Raw genomic sequence first — 13,093 nt, forward strand, 5'->3', positions numbered from 1 at the left:
CAACTGTTTGTTCATATACCTCACCTAGTTTTCACTTAGGTCGTGACTTGTTTCTTTTAAAGTCAATTTCTCGGATTTTTCGAACCAGAGCGGCCATAAGATGTGGAAACAGAAGTGAATATACATAATAAGTGGTTTATTAATATATTTCAATGCATGTTATATTCAGTGACATTTCATGATATGTTCCATGTGTTATCCCTTATTAGCAACTGCTATGCAAAATGGCAATGGCTGTGGTACATAAATGTCACATCTCTATCAATTCCACAGAGGCACATGTCTTTCTGATGCACTGCCACAGATTATTTGCATCTCTTATTCTCACAGAATAAATCGACACCTCTTAGCACACTCCAAAGAAACAGATCAAGGGCTTCTACTTCCAGGAGTGGTGCATTTATCCTCCTGTCTTAAACAACTAAGAACCTGAACAAAACATGTGGGACAATGGCATTAAGTCCTGGAAAACAGCTAGCATAGAGACAGGAAACAAACAAGGTGAGCCCTGCAACTTTCTTAGCTTACTGCTTAAAGAGACTTTTCTGTCTACAAAACACAGAATGGGTACCCAAACAGAGCCTGGGATTTTTCCTGAGCTAAGAAAACAGCGTTCAGGCTTGGGGAGGCCCGTGTGACTGGAACTGTGGGGCAGAATACTGGAAAAGGGAGAGTTACACAGAAAGAACACTCTGGAGCCCTGAGGAAGGTCTCCCTCAAGTCTTTAGCTGAGTACTGATCCGTGGAGGAAGGTAGGAAAACCATCTAACGTCTGGGGAAAAAAAAAACCCAAATGGATCAGTCAGAGCAATTGCAGAGCTCACACAGGATCAGAAATGGTTCATGTTACCACTCGCCAGCCATTTCCAAACAGTCATTTCTCACAGAGAAACAAAGATAGTAATATCAGTAGATTTCTTATTGGAAGCACAAGTCAGAAGATGGTGAAAGGGGGGAAAAAAAACTGTCAGCCTATAGTCAGATAAAATATATTTCAAACACAAAGATGAAATAGACTTTTTCAGATATACAAGAGCTGAAAGAATTCACTACCTCCTCTGGGGCTCTGAGGGACCTTTCCAGGAGGCCCTTCTTCCCAGAAGGAAAATTTAGGGAGAAACAGCAGCCCTGGAACAAGAACTACGTGGAAGCTCAGAGACATCCAGAAGGGCTTTGCATCTCTCACAGGGCTCCCTCAGATTTCAGCCTCCACAGGCGGCAGTGAGGGCCTGGGTGGGCACAGACTCACTGTGTCTTCCCTGGGGGTTTGGGGACTGGGCTGAGGGGGTCTTGGTCAGCATTGTCTGGTCACTGGGAGGTAGAGAGAGGTGGTGCAGAGGGGCAGACAGGAGGCTTCTGCTCCTCATCTGCTGGAGAAGTGTGGCCTTGGCATGGCCATGGGTCTTGCTCCAGCTTCTCCATCGTCCCTGAGAACAGACATCTATCCACAGTCTTTTTTCATGAGGCCTGAAGACTGTGAGGCAAGTAGGCTGGGCTGGGGAGGAGGGTGAAGTTTGCTACCAAGAGGTATTATCGTATTGCTTTGCTTCCTGCCTTCTATGGCTTCCCGTCTGTGTGAAGACACAGGCATGAACGCAGAGTGGCCGCAGCATGAGGGATGGGCCACTGGGGCGCTTCCTTGGCTTCGGAACTCTCACTTGGACGTGGAAATCACAGGAGAATGAGCAAGTTCGTCACTCTGTGTCCCCAGATCCCCCAGTGAGTCTCACCCTGCCGGAGCAGTCACAATAAAGCTCCTTCCAGCAGCTTCCTGTCACGTCAGCTGAAATAGGTGGCTCCCTGTGGTGCTCCTTCTCCTGGAGGCTCTGTGGAGTTTTCCGTGCCTGCCAGGATGTTTCCTCTTCACTGCCTGACGGGAGCGCAGGCTCTGTCAAACAAGAGTGCAGGTCTGCGTGCTGCCTGCCTGCGAGCACAGCTGGGCCGGAGCACACAGCTGCCAGCTGCAGAGGGTTTATTTTCATAGCAACCCTCCCTGTTCTTGACAACAGCGGCCTGGGGCCCAGCTGCAGGATGACAGGTATGGTCAATGAATTGCCACAGTGGTTTTTGTCTTGCCCGACCACGAGTGCCAGCGAGGCGTGTTTGTTCCTGTCCCTAGTGAGTCTGAGTCCGATTGATCCCCACACCCCGCTGACTCCACTTCCTTCGGAGCCCAGCCTGGCCTGAGCTCTCGGAAACTTCCCCTCACTAAGCCAGGGCCTAGGGAAATGTAGATGCATTCCCAGGAACTGAGTCGGGAAGAGAAAACGTTACAGAAAACACTGGAGAAGAGAGAGTGTTGAGAAGGCAGTCAGAGCCCATGTTCCTCACACCAGTGGGCCAGGCTGTATCCAGTGTGGGTTATGTCCCTGAAGGCCACAGCCATGAGGGCTCTTACCCAGCTTACTATCCTGAGCAAAGAGTCCTGACACGGATCTGCCTAAGGATGCCCCAAACCGGTCCTGTCATCTAACAGACAGGCCCAGAGATGCCAGGTGAGATGCACGAAACCAGACAGTGGGTGGGTGGCTCGACTAGGGTTAGAACCTGGGACCCACCAAAGCAAAGCCAGCAGAACTGAACTTCAACTTCCAGCCCCAACACACAAGCATATGCATGCACATATATTGCAGGTGATCCTCTGTGACCTCCATGCCCTGACAAGACTTCCCATGACCTGAGTTTGTCTGCATACAAATATGGGCTCTAGGGATACCTGGAACCCACTCCATGATAATTACAGCAGCTGCTTTTTATCACTCAGCTCTGTGCCAAGTATGGGGCCAAATGCCTACCTGCCTTAGCTCATGCAATCCTCACATCTCAGTGGAGTAAGGATTATCCCCCGTTTATGAAGGAGGAGCCTGGGCTCGGGAAGATTCCTTCGCTTGCGCAAGTCATTCAGCGAGAAGGAGGCAGAGTCAGGATGTGTGCCTGGGTCTGCTGGCTCCAGACCCATGCTCTCAGCCACTCCGGGATCCACCTGCCTCAGACAGGACCTGCTTCTATTCCCCTCCCTCCAAGAGCCTCCCAAAGGGGTTCTCTGGAGTTGTATTCTGGGCCTTTTCTCCAGATGCAGGCATATATTTTGGCAGAAGGGAAGGCCGAGGACTGCAAATTTTCAGGAGCATCCATCCACAAATAAGTGCATAAGAAGCTCATGGACCAGCACGGGAGCCACACAGACCCCTCGAGGTTACCGGAACCTAGACTGGGCGGTGGACTGAGAGGGGTGGGCCAGAGACCAGAGGGTGACTGACTTTGCAATGTCTACTGTTTTATCTTTCAAATCTAGTACTGTATATATATTTTGCCTTTTTAAAAATAAAATAGATGTTCTTTTAAAAGTTACCCAAATGTTTTCAGAAGGGCTTATAAACCTGTACTGACTCGCAATACACGTTTTCTGTAGCACAACCCTTGTGACAGCTGCCAGCCTCCAGAACCAGCCAAGCACTTCATGCTTTGGGGATTTATTGTGATAAATAACCTGTCACCACCTTGGTGGAGCAGCACAAATGGGTTCTCACATCTCCTGGCCCAGTTCACACTTTGACTAGCCTGAAAGTTCCACTTAGCAGAGGTCTGGGTGTTCTAGCCTCCTTCTTACTCATCCATGAAGACAGGTAGAGCTATAGAAGATACGGTTGTCATCAGCCACTACCCACCCACCCCCTCCGGCACATCCCCTGAGACTTTCTTCAGAGCACTTGTAACGCTACTTGAAATGATCTCACTTGTGTATTGGATTCCTGCTAATCCATCTCTCCCCAGAGAGCAAGCCCCAGGAGGGCAGGGACTTGGGCCTCTTCTCAGCACCTAAGACAGGGCCTGGCACACAGTGGGCACACAAGTGGGCACACATTTATTTTAATAAATAAATGACCACACACAGATCCATAGATTGTCAGAGCAAAATTGCATCCCTACGTTATAGAAAGACCTGACAGGTGAATGAATAATGATTGAATTATCATGATGCATGATGAATAAATGAATGGTGAAAGGGACCTTCAAGATAAATTAACCCAGGACTTTGCTGGTGGTTCAGTGGTTAGCAGTCTACCTATCAATGCAGAGGTTCAATCCCTGGACCTGGAAGATCCCACATGCCCTGAAGCAGTTAGGCCCATGCACCACAGCTACTGAAGCCCAAGCGCCCTGGAGCCTGTGCTCCACAACGAGAGAAGCCACCGCAATGAGAAGCCCGTGCACCAGAAGTAGACAGTAGCCCCAACTCCCTGCAATTAGAGAAAACCACACGCAGCAACAAAGATCCAGCATAGCCAAAAATAAATAAACTAGCCCAAACCAGGTATTTAACGGAAGATAGCAAGCAAAGTAAAGTGGCCTTTACTCATTTCACCCCCCTTTTGGTTATGAACCAGGTTTTGGAAACTGCTAAGCAGGTATCAATCCCTGTCCCAGCCCCCACCCAGCCCTGTAGCCCACAAGAGCATTCAAATCCCTATAGACAGCCCTACCCACCTCCAGCATCCCTGAAACAGCAAAGAAGAGCATCAGTCTTCCTCTTTCCACTGTCTAATGGGGTTTGGAAAGATCAACTTTTGACATTGTAGTCCCAGGAGCTATTGATTCTCAAGGGTCAAGAATCTCTCTGTATTCTAGGCATTTCAGAATATTTTAAGGGGGCTCCAAAATCACTGCAGATGGTGACTGCAGCCATGAAATTAAAAGACGCTTACTCCTTGGAAGAAGTTATGACCAACCTAGATAGCATATTCAAAAGCAGAGACACTACTTTGCCAACTAAGGTCCGTCTAGTCAAGGCTATGATTTATTCCAGTGGTCATGTATGGATGTGAGAGTTGGACTGTGAGGAAGGCTGAGCGCTGAAGAATTGATGCTCTTGAACTGTGGTGCTGGAGAAGACTCTTGAGAGTCCCTTGGACTGCAAGGAGATCCAATCAGTCCATTCTGAAGGAGATCAGCCCTGGGATTTCTTTGGAAGGAATGATGCTAAAGCTGAAACTCCAGTACATTGGCCACCTCATGCGAAGAGTTGACTCACTGGAAAAGACTCTGATGCTGGGAGGGATTGGGGGCAGGAGGAGAAGGGGACGACAGAGGATGAGATGGCTGGATGGCATCACTGACTCGATGGACGTGAGTCTGAGTGAACTCCGGGAGTTGGTGATGGACAAGGAGGCCTGGCGTGCTGCGATTCACGGTCACAAAGAGTCAGACACGACTGAGCGACTGAACTGAATTGAACTGAACTGAGTCTGGCCAGACAGTGTCTTCTGCTAGGGTCCCTTGGGCTCGGCTCCTACTTTAGCCTATTGGCCCTTGCAGCATCTCTATATCACACACTGAAAGCTTAGCCCTTGTTCTGCTCTTTCAATCTGACCTATTTGAGCTGGGCTGGAGCTCCCAGGCCATAATTCAGATCTGAGCACAATTGTCCAGACTTCTCCTGAGTTCGCCACTTCAGCCTTGGCATTTGCCCGTCATTTTTGCTTGCTCCCCAACCTTGCTCTCAGCGTGCCCCAGGCCCAGAAGAAAACCCTGAGCCCCTCCTGGAAGTCAGAGGTGAGCTAGGAGTAGAGGAAGGTTATCCTATGGACAGTTGATCAGTCACTGCATCCATGGTTTCCAACACCTCCCTACAAGGATGTGCACACACTAGGTGGCCAGCAAATCCCCACTGAATTGAATTTCCTTTCATTATTCTCTCTTTCCAAAAGTCCCCTTCTGCCTGTAATCTAGTTACCTGGGTGGTGATGGGCACAAGTATTTAATAGAAGTGAGTAACTGGATAAGCTGATAGAGTTAGAAACTGGAACAGATATTCTGAGAGATTGCATTTTCTGCTCACTCCTCCGTATGCCAGCTACACATCTGGTTTCTTGTGGGTACAGACACTCAGGCAGGGCCAGACTGCAGCCCAGGCAAACACCCAGGAAGGAAGGCGGCTGGTTTCCAAATCAGAGGGAAGAAGTCTGTAAATAGCCTGAGTAGGCCATAGGGCAAGAAGAAGAGCTATGCGACTTCACCCTCTCCAGATGTGGGAACAGGACAGATCAGTTATGGACGGCAGGCAGCACAGCAAGGCAGAGGGCAAATGCTTGACTGGCATTTCCTGGTACACCTATCTGGCTTGGTAATTTCCTGCTCCTGGGACATATGGGTGCTTGGGAACATTTTAACCCAGAGGCAACTAGAAAAGGTTTTTATCTTGATCAAGACTCTACTGGCTAAGTGACAGAAAACCCACCTCCAGTAAAAGTAATAAAAGGTAATTTTGTACAGTGTTCACTGTCATCAGGCCATGTCTAAGCCTGCTATACCTTAACTGCTATTCCTCCCAACAGCTCCATGAGGAAGGAATTATTACTGTCCCCATCTTACACACAGAGTCACTGAGGAACCTTCCCAGAGTCACAGAGCTTGGCAAGCCAGGATTAAAACTCAGTGATGCAGAGGAAGGGAGGTTCAAGAGGGGGGATGTATGTATACTAATGGCTGATTCATGTTGTATGGCAGAAACCAACACAACATTGTAAAGCAATTATCCTCCAATTAAAAATCAATTAAAAAAAGAAATTTCCCCAGGTTCGATGCACAATACTGGATGCTTGGGGCTAGTGCACTGGGATGACCCAGAGGGATGGTATGGGGAGGGAGGAGGGAGGAGGGTTCAGGATGGGGAACACATGTATACCTGTGGCGGATTCATTTTGATATTTGTCAAAACTAATACAATTATGTAAAGTTTAAAAATAAAATAAAATTAAAAAAAAAAAAAGAAATTTCCATTCATTAAAAAAAAAAAAAAAACCTCGGTAATGTGGTTCCTCCTATACTTTTCCTGCCTCTTCAGATCAAACAAGCAAAAAGAGGTCTGTGCCAGCTTGTGCCCCCATATCCCAGTCATACAGAGGCGGGGTGCAGGTGAGGCTCAGAAGACCGATGACAGGACTCCCCTTCTTGGTCTTTAGTCCCTCTTTTCCTGGAAGCTGGACTAACTCTCATCTACTGCAGCCTGATTTCAGCCTGATTTCCTCCACACACAGAGGGGAGCTACCCTCAGTGCCCTCTCTCTGTGCTCTGAAGCTGGAAGCCTCCAGAAATGGCCAGTTAGCCTGCTGACTCAGTGCTTGCGCCAGGCAAGGGGTGGGGATCTATCACAGAGTGGTCTCTACTATTCCAATTCTTGCTCAGAGCCGTGGGAGGTGCCAGTTCTAAGAAGAAGCGGGTAGAGTCTTTTTCCGGACCCGAGTGCCCAACGTCCACAGCCCAACCGATGGGAGTGAGAAAAGCCTCCAAATCCAGCCCCCAAAACATAGTGGTCAGAATCCTCTGGGTGCTCCTGGGGCAGCCGGGTGGGGCAGAGAGAAACTACAAAGAGCAGACAGCTTGCTCTGGAAGGCAGTGGGGTGGGGGCAGAGGAGGGAAGGGGAGGTCAAGCATGGACACTGGTTAAAATAAGGGCCCAGAGACGGGCTGGGAGAGGACGCGTGAATATAAAGGACAAAATGCCTGGATTCCCGGGTCAAGGGGAGGAGCCAGTGGCAGTCCTCGAGCCACTCTTTATTCTACTCCAACAGGCTCCACAGTCCATCAGCAGGCCTGCTGGCAATTAGTCCTCACCCTTCCTCCCAGCTTGAATGGGACTATTCCTGGATAACAAATGACCCCCAAACTTAGATTGACAATGGTGTTTGTTTATTCTCTCAGTTTCTGAGACTCAAGAATCTGGGGGCTGCTGGACCCGGTGACTCTGGCAGGGGTTCTCTCACGGGCTCGTGGTCCCACCACGGCCGGGGCTGGGTCACCTCTAAGACCCCTGTGCTCACAGTCTGCCTGGGCTGGGGGTGGGTCACAGCCAGCTCTCCTCGGCACTGCTCTGAGGCCTCTCCATGTGGCCTCCCCAGCCTGGCAGCTTCAGGCACCGGACTTCTTCCACGTTGGCTCACAGCTCTAGGGGACACCACCTGAGAGACAAACGGAAGTCGCATCGCCTTCTACGATCTTATCTTGAAAGTCATACACCACCTCCTCAGCACTCGATTGATGAAGAGAATCTCAAAGGTCCGCCCAGGTGCGAGGGATGAAACATACTCCCCCCCTATGGAGGAGGGCCGGGGTCACACTGTCAGACGAGCACATGGGACGGGACGCAGAAAGGCGCGGCCTCTGGAAACTGCACTTCTCCCAGCATTGCTCAGCAGCTGCGTGATCTAGAAACAGGAAAGGAGCCAGGGCTGCCGCTGCTGTCTCACCCCCACCGTGCCTCTTTTTTGTGGTAACTCAAACAATACAGACCTTAAAGCAAAAGGTGGAAATCCTCCTGTATCCTGCCACCCAGAGGAAACCTCCCTGAACAATTTGATCTGCGTCCTCTCAGATCCTTTTCTGAAGCATTTACAAATATGCACAGAAGCCTTAACATGCTGGCAACTTTTCACCGGCCCCTGAGGTCCCCTGTCCACACTTCTGCACCTGCTTTCCACCTGCCCCAGTAGGCTGACCCCCCCAGTGATGACCTTCTGGCTTCCAGGTGGCTTTGGCAAATGCGGAATAGCAGGTGGAGACTGGCGGGAAGAGAGTGAGGTCAGGGAATTGATTTGCCTTCTCCCTCCCTGGCTATCAGAGTGGGTGACTCTCAGTTCCTGGGGGGTTACCCCTCCACACAGTTCTGTCTCTGGCTTCCAGCACACAGTGATAGAACCCCCAGTGTTATATTGCCTAGGGTACTGCAGCGCCATGCCTGTTGGTCTCACTGTATGCTGCCCACAGCTCTATAAGTATTCCTTTTATTAAACTCTCCTCGAATTATCCAGTAAGAGTGTGGCCCTGATTGATACAATGTAGCGTAGCCCCATATTTTTAAGTGCCATTATGCTATGCATATTATTTAGCAACTAGTCTTTTCCACTTTATATATCATGTATGCTGTTCCACATCAGCGCATATAAGATCCACTTTACGTGTGGTTATTAAAAGGAGCAGTCCTTTTAATATCTACCTGTACCATCTAGAATGTTTGCAACCTAACTGGGGTGACCTTCCCCCACTGAGGGACATTTGGGTGGTTTCCAGCTTTTTCCCCTCTATGAACACTGACACAGTGGACATAGGGTGTATTCTGGGCCTCAAAACTGTTTCACAGCCTGAGGTAACTTAGAGGTTAAAGGGCGGGTTCTGGAGCTACATCCCTGGGTTCAAACCCCGTCTCCTCTACCTAATACATCTGCTGTGCGACCATGGGTATATTTAACCTGCCCTTGACTCTTCCCTCATCCATTAAAAAGAAAATGATACTTTCCCTGTTGGGAGGGGAATCTCGCAGGATCAGCCTAGGGATGATATGATAGGAACCCTGGAAAACACCTAGCACATACAAGCTCCAAGACTCCAGGTTCCCCATCTGTAAAATGGTGATATTACTTCCCTGGTGGAGTGGTTTTGAGGATTAAATCTCACAAGGTTGTAAAGATTGAGATAATCCAAGTAAAGCACTTTGGACTGAACCCAGCCTGTGGTAAGAGCTCGGTAAACGCTGGCTCTTGCTCTTAGCACCCATAATCTCTACTAAGTGTGATATTTTATTATAGGTATTAAGACTACTATATAGTTTTACAGCAGTTATATTTTATGTTGATTATAGTTCTTAACAACTAAAATTATTTGGTGAGAGTAATCTAGGCAGAAGATGCTGTTTAAATGGACCCTTTAGGGATAGAAATGTACATAGAAACATAGCTTATTAATTTGTTCTCTGTTATTTCCTGTTGGGGAAATCAACCAAAGTTCCTTCTTTAGCTACAATATGTAAACGAGCATTTTGGGGGTTGGTGGGGTGAGCGGAATGGGTTCCTTTGATGATTATCCCCATAAAGACGAACCCCAGATTTATTTCTTCTTCCGTATCTGCTGGTTCCATATGTCTGGTCACTAGTGAGCTGACAGGGACATGGTGAGGGGAGGAAGGCGTTTATAATTCTGGAACCTATAAATACTGGACTAGAACGCCAATCCCACTGAGCGCCCGGGTCACCAGGCAAACCCTGCGGTGTCATGGCGGCTTCGGAATAGACACCGCACAGCGGCCAGGCGGTTCACAGCTGTTGAAGAGGAGCCTGCGGTTTTGTGAAACCAACACCCCTACCAGAGAACTGCAGCTGCCTTCTTCTCGAACTTGACATCTCTATTGGCACCGCCTCCGCAATGGCGTCCATACAGAGAGAGTTCACCGGGAAGCCACAGGCATTGGGCAGGGGCTACTGCCCACTGAGGTAAAAGCCACCGGCCTGGGCATCCAACCACGTGGGGCTGTGGACAGCCAGAGGCAGGCTGGAGGGAGCGTTCTCCCCCTGCAGGGCCCTCTCCGCCACGCCCCTGTTCCTGGCACACGGAAGTATGTACTCTGGACGGCTGTTTGCCCTGAGAAACTGGGCCCAGGCCACGGGCGTTCCAGTGCCTGTGCAAACAGGAAACGTGATCCTGCCTGCCCAGCCCTCCACGGCCTTCCTTACAACATCCCCTGGTGGTTCTCAAACTCCAGCTGCCTCAGGCCGCCTGGGGGGTGGGGGGTTGGGGGGTGGCTGGGAGTGGGTGGGGCAGAGAGGAGGCTAGGTTAAAAGGCAGATTCCCAGGTCGGGGGGTGCGGGTGGGGGTGGTGGGGGTCGGGCGGGGGGCGGGGGGGGGGGCGGTGTGTGGCCCAGAGATGCTGCCTCTATGAATGAGGCTCTGCCTCTGAGAAACACATCCCTGTCAGAATCAGATGGTGGGCAGTTCATCAAAATGGGCCCCAGACAATGTTTTTAAAGTGCCATCATGTAAAAAAGTATAGATTTCATGTTAAAATCTTATTTTGATCCAGTGTGGCCAGGCCCAGTTCTATTCACCAGTAAGAAACCAGTGCTAAAGCAGCATCTGCCCCTAGAGGCAGGACTGGTACCCTCTAGTTTGTCATAGCACCAACCCCCCAAAATACACACACAAATGCACGTGCGCTTGCCCCTGTGGTTCCCTCCTCTGGCCATGTCCAGTGCCCCCGAAGCCTTTGAGTTTGCAACCTCTGCTCCACCCACCAGGGCAAGGAGAGGCACAAGAAGCGCAAAGAGCTCGCTTCCCTGCTCTCCCAGCTGCAGCCCAGTGGTTCTACTGTCCCTGCTAACGAACACGGTTCAGTCTCCTAACTGCATTCTCCTGTGTCATCCCCACCAGGATGGAACTGCCATCAAAGCAGAGCCTTAGTGTTCTCCGTAGGATCCCCAGTGCCTAGTCCAGTGCCTGCCACACGGTAGGGGGTAAAAACCATGCACTGAGCGAGTCAAAGCCACCACCCACAAAGATGGCTACAATCCCAAAACCAGAAAGCAACAAGGGTTGGCAAGGATATGGAGAAATTGGAACTCTCATACGTTACTCATGGGAATGTAAAATGGGGCAGCCACTATGGAAAACAGTCTAGCAGTTCCTCAAAAAGTTAAACAGAGAGTTACCATATAACCTAGCAATTCTAATATATGTATATAGATAGATATTCAAAAGAATTAAGTACAGATGTTCAAGCAAAAACTTGTACACAAATGTTCATAGCAGCACTAAAGCCAAAAAGCTGGAAACAACCCACATGTCCATTGACTGATGAATGGGTAAACAAAATGTGATATATTTGGAATGTTATTCCAAATGGAACATTATTCAATCATAAAAAGGATGGCATTCTGATGCATGCTATGACATGGATGAACACTATACATGAAAGAAGCCAGACAATAGAAGGCCACGCATTGTATGGTTCTATTTACATAAAATATCCACAGTAGGCAAATTATTGGAGGCAGAAAATAAATTGATGGCTGCCAGGGGCTAGGGGGCTTCCCTTCCCTGGTCCAGGAAGATCCCCTGGAGGAGGGCATGGCAACCCACTCCAGTATTCTTGCCTGGAGAATCCCATGGACAGAGGAGTCTGGTGGCTACATTCCATAGGGTCACAAGGGGTCAGACACAACAGAAGTGACTTAGCACACACACACATGCACACAGGGGCTGGGAGGAGAAGATAATGAAGAGTGACTGCTTAATAGGGGGTTCTTTTGGGAGTGGTGAAAATCTTCCAGAGCTAGATAGGGTGAGTTACACAGCACTGTGCATATACTAGATGCCACTGACTGTACACTTTCAAATGGTTCAGATGATAAATGTTATCTTACATGTATTTTATCACAGTCTTCCTTGCCTGGAGAGCCAGGGAGAGGAGGAGGTGCCCACGGTGGTGGTCAGGCTGGATTGCGAAAGAGCTCTCAAATTATCACAGAGATGGTAGGGAGTCACCGAGGAATTGTAAGCAGAGCCCATATCTGATCAGAGTTGCAATTTTTATGTTCTTTGAACCTACAAATGTTCCATGAGGCCCCCAAAACAGCTGTAACGCAACACAACTTCATTCCTCTCTGGACCCACACACATAAATTAAGGTCAGGCACCCTGGAAACAGACTTGGGAATTTGCATGTGGGGAGGCCTATGGGGAGAAAGTCAGAGCAGCACTGCAAGGGGGATGAGGGAAGCAGGATTAGGCAGAGACAAGGCTGCACTGGGATGTGCTCACATCAGACACGTCAGCTGATCCCGTGGGGAGCTCTGCAGCTGGGGTGTCGTCAAAGGAGGCAAGGCGCCCGGGTCTTTGTGCCCCTCCTTGTTGACTAGTCATTGTATGCAGACTGCCCTTCGGAGAGGACACAGCCTTGCACCTGGCAGCTCCCTTCATCAGAGGGCAATTCCTGGGGAAGGACTCAACTGTGAGCAGTCAGCAGACAAGCTTCCTGCAGCTGGGGGTGAAGTGCCTGGGCCCCGCAAGGGGGTCTGAGTGGGACCCACAGCATCCATCATAGGCCTCCCAGGCTCAGAGCTCTTAACAATCAAGTGTTCATTGAGATCCACCCTGTTCCCCCAGTTTCTGCCCCCCTCCCCACCCTTTACTCCAGGGGGAGCCAGCCCTCTGCAAAGTTCCCCTCAAGGCATTCAGGACATCAGCTAGGACAAAATTCCTGTCTTTTTCTCCCTTCTCTTTCTCCAGTCCTCCTCTGCCAGGGACCACCTCATCACTAGGTGCTATC

The sequence above is a fragment of the Bos mutus genome, chromosome 14 (assembly GCF_027580195.1).
Source record: "Bos mutus isolate GX-2022 chromosome 14, NWIPB_WYAK_1.1, whole genome shotgun sequence".
NCBI lineage: Eukaryota > Metazoa > Chordata > Mammalia > Artiodactyla > Bovidae > Bos > Bos mutus.